The sequence below is a fragment of the Camellia sinensis genome, unplaced genomic scaffold, assembly GCF_055761805.1.
Source record: "Camellia sinensis isolate YWXY unplaced genomic scaffold, ASM5576180v1 Unanchor215, whole genome shotgun sequence".
In the NCBI taxonomy this organism is placed as follows: domain Eukaryota; kingdom Viridiplantae; phylum Streptophyta; class Magnoliopsida; order Ericales; family Theaceae; genus Camellia; species Camellia sinensis.
In genome coordinates this window covers 43,478-54,230 of record NW_028129095.1, presented here as the reverse complement: position 1 = coordinate 54,230, position 10,753 = coordinate 43,478, and the positions used below count along the sequence as shown (strand labels likewise).

The window sequence follows — 10,753 nt, the reverse complement described above, 5'->3', positions numbered from 1 at the left end:
CTAGAAAAATTCTCATGGATAGCATCAAGTAGAGGACTCATAGGTGGAACGAACTTCCTGTAAATTGAACTGTCTTGAATCTATGGTTAGTGCTTTTTTACCAAATTCAAACACAAAACCTATTGTTACTGTAGTGGCAAATATGACCATTAGGATTAACCCATACATTAAATTAACATCTATGCTTACAGAGTAAGGATAGATAAGAACAATTTCTAAGTCGAACAATAGAAATAATAAACCAAATGTAAAGAAAGAAACTACAAATTGTATTCTATTTTGTAAGAATGAATGGTAACCACATTCGAATGGTGTCTTTTTCTCCTTATATGGAGCATGTATAGCGAAAATAAAATTTAAAGAAACTAACAAAACAGCTACTATTAAGACAAAATATATAAAAAATTCTGAGTATAACTTAAATGGCTCATTTAGCAATTAAATATTATAATAGATAATATTGTTGTCATATTTAATCATTCTTGAGGCGCAATCATGAAAAGTAGTATTATTAGAGTAAGCACAGATATTATACCTGTTAAGTTACCACTAGATGTAAACTATGATTTGAAGATTCATTTTTCACAGTTACATAGTTTAATGTAGGGTTAGATTTTTGATCACTAGGGTCAAAGAATATTTGTCTAACTAACACTAAATAATAAACAGCACTTACTACACTAGTAAGTATTGCTACTAAAGCCATGAATATGTATCCATTATCCAATGCAGAAGTTAAAACCATCTGTTTAGCAAAGAATCCTATTAAAGGAGGAACCCCTACAAAAGAAAACAAAGTTATTGCTAAACTCATAGATAATATAGGATTTATATAGAAGAAACCTTTTATATCTGTTATCAATTGAACAGGAGAGTTATTTCTTTCTGCTAGAGCAGAAGCATCACTATTTACATCTTTATTCGAGTATTGGTATAGGTAATATCCCATTGCAATTAATAGTATAAACGCATTTAAATTAGATAAACTATATTGCATTAAATAAAAAATGAAAGATTGTATAGATTCTATACTGTTTATAGTTAAAGCCAGTAATATAAACCCTAGGTGTGATATAGTACTATAAGCATATAATCTTTTGATTCTGGACTGAGTTAGACCTAACACTGATCCTATTATTAAAGATAACAAGCTACTTATTAAGAAAGCAAAAGTTCAAGAACCATTTCCTGAGGCATCTAACCCATGAGATTCATTAGATATAACAAATACATTACTAGTATAATGTGCTAATTCCAACAATAATACTAAAATAGATATTTTTGCAAATACCGCTACGAATGTAGTCACTACTGTAGGTATAGCGTCGTATACGTCAGGACTTCAGAAGTGGAAGGGGGCTGCACTTATTTTAAACAAAAATCCTATAGCCAATATTGTTAAAGAGAAATTTATATAATCTATGTTATATAATGATAATATTATTTGGGGTGTTCATCAATTACTATCTACACTGGAGATATGATTAATTGTATATAGACCATCAAAAGATGTATTACCTGAAAAGCTAAAGAATAGACCTGATCCCAACAAAATAAAACAACTACTTAATCCACCTAGCAAGAAGTATGTAAGTCCTCCACTTACAGCTCTTTCTGAATCTCTGTATATAGCACATAATATATATAAAGCATAACTCTGTAGTTCTATACATAAAAATATACTGATTAAGTCAGAAGATGACATTAGAAATGCACCTCCTATTACTACAAATAAAATAATTAAAGGGTATTCTATTATTTTATATTGTTGAGAAGTTCTATTAATTTTTAAAAAGTTAAAATATTGTAAATTAACAAATAATCTTTTAATGTTAGAAGTAATATTATTCATTATAGCCTTTATAGGGTAAAAGCTATTAAGTTGAATAATCATAAGAGTTATAATAAAGCCAAAAATTTGAAATACGTGAGAAATTACAGAGCTGTGATATAAACCTCCATATAGCCCTAGACCTATGTCATGAAATTTTAAATAGAAACTGTTTAAAGAAAACAAAATACAGGAAATTAATATAAACATAGAAATTCTTGAATATAATATAGATTTGTCTCGTCTAGTAGTGACGGCATTTGAAAATAATAAACCTAAAATAGATATGGATAACATTTTTTTCTAGTGGCTTGAACACTATAAACTAAGGGTGAAAAATACTCATAAATTTGTAAACTTAATGATTGGTATTTTTTTTTATCCGAGAAACGAGTCGAACGTTTATGATTATTAATCAATAAATCTTAAGTTTATCCTGTCTACCAATTCCAGCACTCGGACTATATAATACAATAAATTAGTTAATCTACGATAAAGTTAATCTACTGTATATATCTTTATTTACTAATTTAATTTATCATATAATTATTTTTATAATTATAAAATTATGTTATTGTATATATAAAATAGGGTTGTTAAGCATATTTTTACATAAAAGGGGTCTTATTGTTACATTATCTATTAACGAGGAGCAAAAAGACTGAGTAAACCAAATATAATTATTATTAACAGGTTATTTAATATTAAATAAGGCATTAACATGTAAAAGATTAATCCAACTAGTATGTATAGTGCATACGAAGTAATTATACCAGTATCCAATTTACCTATACCATTACTTATATAAAGTAGACCTTTTTCTAGACCAAAAGGACCTACTAATTCTATAGAACCTTTATCTAATACTTTTGTAGTTTGACCTCCTAGTTTCAATATAATTTCAGTTATATATTTATTATAAAATAATTCAATATATAATCTCTGGTTAAATAAACTAAAACAATTGTATCCTATTCTGTTTAACTTAAAGTATATAAGCAGTTTAGGAAATAACTCTGATAAGACTAAAGAAGAAACAGTCAAGAAAAGAGTCAGTATTAAAGGTAATAGTTTGAAAAAAGTAGGTACAGCGAATTCAGTATCTAGCATTATTTCATGTAGTGGGTGTATAAATAAAGAGTTGTCCGAGAAAAAACCAGAACCTAATCCTATGAATATATCCTTGGTAATATAACCAAAGAATATAGAAAAGATAGCTAGTATAATTAAAGGACTGGTCATATAAATATCCCCTTCATGCGCTTTCTTATAGCTAGTTAAAGGACCCGCAGGATTAGCTAGGAATGTTAGGTACAATACTTTAACTGAGTAAAGCGTTGTAAACATAGCTCCTATAGTAGCTATAAAATACACTACTGTACTAGAAAAATAAAATTGACCATAACTAGATTCAAGTATAAGATCTTTGGAATAAAAACCTGTCATAAAAGGAAAAGCTACTAAACTTAAAGAAGCTATTAACATAACAGAATATGTTAATGGTAGAAATGGTCTTAAACCACCGTATTTTCTAAAATCTTGGTTATCAGCTACTGCATGAATAACTACTCCAGCAGCTAAAAACAGAAGTGCTTTGTAAAAAGCATGATTAACTAAATGAAATAATGCTATGTTGTATGAAGATAGACCTATGGCTATGACCATCATACCAAGTTGGCTCATTGTAGAATAGGCAATAACTTTTTTTATATCTTGCTGGAATAGCCCTATAAGAGAACTAAACACAGTAGTAATAGCCCCAACTCATAGACATAGTATTAACACAATAGAACTATATTCTATTAAAGGTGAACAACGCATCAAAAGATAAACTCCTGCAGTAACCATAGTAGCTGCGTGTATTAATGCAGACACTGGAGTAGGACCTTCCATAGCCATTGGCAACCATACGTGTAGTCCTATTTGAGAGCTTTTAGCCATAGCTCCTATTAATAGACAAATACCTACTATTGTTATTATTGTCTCATTCACAAAAGGTACTAGAGAAAACACCGTGGCATAATCTAGGTTACCAAAAGTCCATAAAATAGCAAACATACCTATAGTTAAAAAACAATCTCCCACTCTGTTAGTAAGTAAGGCAGATACTGAACTTTGATTTGCTGCTATTCTTGTAAATCAAAAATTAACCAATAAGTATGAACATATACCTACACCTTCTCAACCTACAAACATAAGTAGAAAATTATTAGCTGTTACTAATATTACCATCATAAAAGTAAATAAACTTAAATAACTAAAAAACCTTTGTACGTGAGGGTCATGTCCCATATAACCTACTGAATAAAGGTGTACTACTGAAGATACCATTAGCACAGGTATTAACATAGAAACAGTTAGTGAATCAAAATTAAATCCTCAATATACATGAAGAGATTCAGAATCAATTCATGTGAATAATTGTATGAAAACCGGGGTGTTATTAAAACCTACTTCAAAAAATGCTAATATAGATAATATTGTTGTTATTATCACACAAAGAGTTGTTATTAATTCTGATCCAGTCACCCCCACTTTTCTTCCAAAAAATCCGGAGATTATTGAACCTAATAAAGGTAAAACTATTAAAGATAAATACATTACTTATATTCTATAGCTATAGTTCCTCTTAATCTATAGAAAGCTACTAATATTGCTAATCCTATAGCAGATTCAGCACCTGCTATTGCTATAATATATATAGCAAAAGTCTGACCCATTATATCATCAAAATTATATGAACTTAATAATATTAGTAATGTAATAGCTAACAACATTATCTCTATCGAAATTAGCATCAAAATTATATTTTTTCTATTAAGCACAAATCCTAATATACCAATTAAGAAAAGAATCAAAGATAGATCCATTGAACGTCAAAAACTGTAATAATGTTATATAGAAAATTAGCTATAAATTAGTCTTTAAAATACTTTAAAAAGTATTTTATTAAGCAACCATTAATAGAGTAAACAAGATAAATAGACTAGAATTGTTTTTAGTGTAAAGTCTCTGAAGTTACTATTTTACCCTAGTCTTAACTATTATTATAATAATATTATAATAAACAACAGAATGATAAGGTAAATCCTACGTATAAAGCTTCTCGTACTTTATATTATAGTATATATACATAGTAACCTGCTGATGAACTTAATGTGAAAAATTCATTAAGTGTTTCCAGCAATTTACTAAATATTAAGCAAGCATAGTTTTATAAATTATTTTTATTTATCAATTACCCGCTAATAGAATACTTCCCCCTAATGGTGATTCCACATGAGCTTTTAATAGTCATGTGTTTAAGAATATAGTGGGTGTTTTAACAGCAAATGCTATAAAAATACCATAAAATAAAAATAATTGAGTAAAATAATTAAAGTTAGTCTTTGATAAAGCATCAAAATCAGTAGTACCCATTATAGATGACATGGCTAATATAGATAATAGTAAGAATAATGATCCAAACAATGTGTACAAAAATAAGTAAAAACTGGCCCTTACTTTGTTACTTGAACCAAATAATCCTATAAGTAAAAATAATGGAGGTAATATACTTTCGAAGAATATATAAAATAACAATATGTCTAGAACTAAAAACACAGCTAAAAGTAGTGTTTCTAATAGTAGCATTATTATTAAATAACTTTTAACATTTTCAGATATAGATGTCCAATTGCTTAATATAGATATAGGAGCTATTATTGTGGTTAATAGTACAAAATATATAGAAAGCCCATCTATACCTAGATATATCTGGAAATTAGTTAATTCATATGATTCTTGTACGAACTGAAATTGGTTACTAGAAAAGTCGAATAATAAAAACACAATTAAAGAAATAATTAAGTTTATTGTGGATGCAACTAAAGCAATAAATTTGTAACGTGACGAATTCTCGGGCTTTGATTCTAAGTCATATTCAAATATAGAAATTTTTTTGCCACGAGGGCTACTATAAGAGTCCACTAATATAAGTGATGCACCTATTATAGGTATGATTAATAAAGATAATAATATCATTGTTTAAGTGTATATAAGTTAAACAAATTTTCCTCTAGCTTTTATCTTTTTTAGAAAGTAACACCATAGACATCTCTATGGTATTTTTGTTACCATAACGGTAACAAAGAAGAGTGGGAGATAAAACAATCAATTAAGGGATCATATAAATTTAAGTTACAATATAAGTAATATTTGTATACTAGGTTAGTATTTAATAGAGTTATTATTCGTGATATTAGCTATTTTCATTATAGTTTAAAAATCAAGTGCATCTTGTGTTATTGCTATAATTACAGCTTATTTAAAAATACTAAGTATTTTTAAATAAATCATTTTACATAGATAACAGCGGAAATCTAATGGAAAAATTATGGATAGAAGGAGAAACACAAAAGAACTTCATGCTAATATTTTTGTGTGAATGCCGACACCAGTAAAAAAGGTAAGATAACAGTTAAGGAATGCTATTCATAACAACATTACTCGCATAAACAACAATATATCTTCTTTTGGTAAAGATCATATGTATTTACGCCATTTTAAAAGAATATCATTTAAACACATACAATATTCCACTACAGTTTTAAGAAAAGACAGTATATATTCTTTGATAACAATAATGAAATGGTGACCAATATCAGAAAAAAGGAATTTTAATATATCTTTATAAGTTTTTAAAACTAAACCCAATATATATTTATCTGTAATATAATAATTAAGTAATAGTAACAGTAATAATAGTAAAAAAGCTAGGATAAAAGTAATGAGTAATTTAAATCTATGTACATTATGGAGTAACTTTATTATATGTATTTTCATTATAATATTACTTATGAACCTCAGTAGTAAATAGATACAAACAAGAATATTCACACAACGTCTACAAAATGTCAGTAAAGTATTCCTGATTCCAAACCCAAGTGGTGATTTTCAGTTAAATGGTATGCTAACATACGTCATAAACCTACGGCTAAAAAAGCAGTACCTATGATAACATGTAACCCATGAAAACCAGTACCAAAATAAAAACATGAACCAAATGTTCCATCACTTATATTGAAGAAAGAAACTGAATACTCAACAACTTGGAAACTTGTGAAAATTATAGCCAATATTATAGTATACATTAAACCATCTAAAGTGGCTTTTCTATTACCTTGTATAAGAGAATGATGGGCATACGTGACAGTAAATCCAGAAGAAAGTAAAATAACTGTATTAATTAGAGGTAATTCAAAAGGATTAACTGCTTCTATACCGCTAGGAGGTCAATGAGCTCCTAATTCTACAGTTGGACTTAAAGCACTATGGAAATAAGCTCAGAAAATAGCCAAAAAGAATAAAGCCTCACTAGCTATAAATAGTGCTACACCCATATTTATACCACGTTGTACGGCTAATGTGTGGTTACCTAAATATGTTCCTTCTGAAATAATGTCTCTAAATCAAAGTGACATGGCAAATATTAAAGAGAAAAGTGAAATAAATAAAAAATAACTTGCATATGCGAATCCGTGCATAGTTAAAACTCCTGTACATGTTAAAACTAATAGACAAGTAGAACTATCTAAAGGTCAAGGAGAGGGAGAAACCAAATGAAAAGGGTGTGCTTGAAATTCACTTCTTGTTACATTTAACATTTGTTTATTATATTTTATATCTATAAATTCCTGATTTTTATTCCTACTTGTATAATGTTTTTTTATATGTTCAATATTCTTTATTTCTCATTCATACAACTTGAGTTAAAATTGTAAGTGTATATAGGATTTGAACCTATAATTTTGTGTCCGTAGCACAATATTATACCATTTAATTAATACACTGCTTTTTATGACAAGCTAAAGGCCAAGATATAATACATAACAAATATATATATCTATACGTGTATAGGATATAATTAAGAAAATTCCTGTGTTTATTATATTCTAAATAAAAGCTCGAAGATAGGCTTTAGATTTCATGATAGTATTAATATGCATTATGTGTTTTTACCAGTATTTGCTATTAATATTACTTGTTTCTCCACAATACCATGGTTTAAACCATAACGAATCATCCCCTTTAGGCATTAGACCTTCCTTATAAAATATATCACTTATACTTTGAATCATATTATAACTTAGTTATATATAGACGGCTAGTGAAAAGTGCTACAAATTTAGGTAATACATATTTCGAAAATACGAATAATATCACTAGTATTAGGGCAAATACAAAAGTAACTTGATTAATAAAATAAAAAGGTAAAAGTTGAGGCATAAATATTGGTTTAAAGATAACTACAAATATCTCTGATTAATTAAAATCAAACTGTTTTAGTTTAATGAAAATATAGTATTTAAACATAAAATATCTATAATAAAAAGATTCAGATTCGAACTGAAAACTTAAAGTTTGAAGCTTCATATTTTTCCTTTAAATTATCTTATTCCCCACATACAGTGAGGGATAGAACAGCATGCTTTGCTCTATTTTTACCTGAGTAAATATATATAATAAATTGGGCTAGGCGAAATTAATCCTAAAACATAATTGATTAAGCAAATAATACTTCGACTGGAACTTCTGCTTCTATACCTGTTCATATACTTACCAACATAATACAAGAAATAATGGCATATCCTAGGATAGAGTTTACATTATTAGTAGTTGTATTATCAGCAAAAGATTCTACTGTGGATGCCTTAGTATGTTGTGAAAAAAGCGACGTAAGGTCTAGAGGACCAGACGGTGGAAGATGTTGAGTATTTATTGAGGTTAGACCCTGTTGAGTTAACACATTAAGGCGGCCTATATTGATATGGTCTGGATTAGAATCTGATTTAATTGCGTCATATATTTCAGACAAGTCTTTAACAAGATGTACATAGAAATGATATTGATAATAAGTTACCATGTTATATCTATCCAATAAACCAGGAAAACCTGTTTGTATTTCGTATTCAGTTAAAGGATGACCCCCGAACATAATCATATTAGGTAAATCTGATTCTCCTTGAATTGTAACAGGATATCTTCCATTAAAGCTATCTAAGTAATCTAATACGTCTAGATCCCGCGTAAACTCTGCAAGATTATAAGTATTTTTAGGTCAAAAAATTGTAACACTTTTTCCCGCCCCAATACCAGTTTCTATTTCTCCTGCTAACATAACAGAAGGTCTAACTTCCTCTCCCGAAGGACTATAGTCTGAACATTCACTTATCAAATAGTTTGTTTCAGTCAATCCACGAAGAAAATCTTCGGCTATCTCTTTTCACACATGTAATGAATAATAATCTACGTCACCTATAATACGTCTTGCTTCCATGAATACAAGAATTTCAGGTATAGACACCTGATCTGATAATTTACGCATAGTATCGATTTCCAGTTCTGCAGAACCTGGGCTAAGAATAGTGTAATTTTCAAGGAAAGAATTTAATATTTGTTCTATAATCATGTTTTTTATATATATTTTTTATCTATAAATTTCTGGTTTTTATTCCTACTTGTATAATGTTTTTTTATATGTTCAATATTCTTTATTTCTAATTTATACAATTTAAACTTAAATTGTAAGTGTATATAGGATTTGAACCTATAATTTTGTGTCCGTAGCACAATACTATACCATTTAATTAATACACTGCCTTTTATCACAAATGATAACTTAATCAAAGCTTATATCATTACATAAAACACTTAAAGACAGAATAAATAAAGAGGATAAGATGATATAGTACTTTAAATTAAACTGTTTCTAGGGATTAAGTCCATTACGTTGTTTATCACAGGTATAGTTATTATAAAGGCAAACACTAAAGGCAGTAATACGGTTCAACTGTAAGACATTAATTGGTCGAAACGTACCCTAGGAAATGAAGCTCTTATTCATATGAATACAAAAACCATAACAATTGTCTTAATTCCCAAAACAGATGCATATAAGCAATTTGTTAATATAGGATTATTTACATAATTATACCCATCTTGGGGCAACTCAAAATGACGAATCATATGAAAATAATAGTTAATCCCTCCTCGGAAATCCATATAATCAGATCATCTATCATTAGAAAAATAATCATATAAAACATTTAAAATATAACTTATGTCTATATATATACCATAGCTCAAGTAGTATATATTATCGTAAAGATAAGATATTTCTAAATTGTATCCTCCCAAGAACAATATACTCACTATCATACACATCAGTATAAGACTAGCATATTCAGCTAAGAAGAAAAATACGAATATAACCGCTGAATGTTCTGTCATAAAACCACTAACCAACTCCGATTCCTTGGTGTTAAGCTTCAATTGGCTTAAATATGTATAACTTATTATACACTTTATTTGAGTTTAAATATTTACCTACTGTCACCTTTGAGATTCCTAAATGTTTTGCTACTTCAACATTATTATCGAACTTAGCTATCAGGTTCCCATCTACACTATATATCCCTACACCTAACGGATACTTATTTTTCTTTGTACTCATTAATTTTTTGGATTCCTCACTATGGGTCTTATCGTACATAGGATTAAGATTTCCTGGTCTACTAATAAGTTTTCTAGAATCAGCACTATGTCTTTTACCATACATAGGATGTTTAGTAATATCCTCATAACTATCTTTCATTTTAGATATACTAGGCTCAGTATCTTTATACCCTTTTATAGAAACAAAATCACTAGTATTATTATAAAGAGTTACTAAAGGAAATTTTTTTAGAAAAGAGCATTCCAAGTCAGTTAAATATTTATGACTTTCTGCCTTATTTTCATACTTAAAATATTCATAAACATAGAAGTGAAATTTACTCAGACCATTTTTATATATAGAACTCTGTAATAGTTTATTAGATTTTTTACTTCTCAGATGTTCTAATAGTCTAAGGTACAGGCTTTTAGCACTTCCTACATATC

The 10,753-nt window shown here is 28.3% G+C and overlaps 2 pseudogenes; both read right to left on the bottom strand.

The window, feature by feature from the left end:
* Nucleotides 1-431: 431 nt before the first annotated feature.
* On the bottom strand, nt 432-2,128 carry LOC145815590 (NADH-ubiquinone oxidoreductase chain 2 pseudogene; annotated as a pseudogene).
* Nucleotides 2,129-6,666: 4,538 nt separating this feature from the next.
* On the bottom strand, nt 6,667-7,476 carry LOC145815591 (cytochrome c oxidase subunit 3-like; annotated as a pseudogene).
* Nucleotides 7,477-10,753: the final 3,277 nt, after the last annotated feature.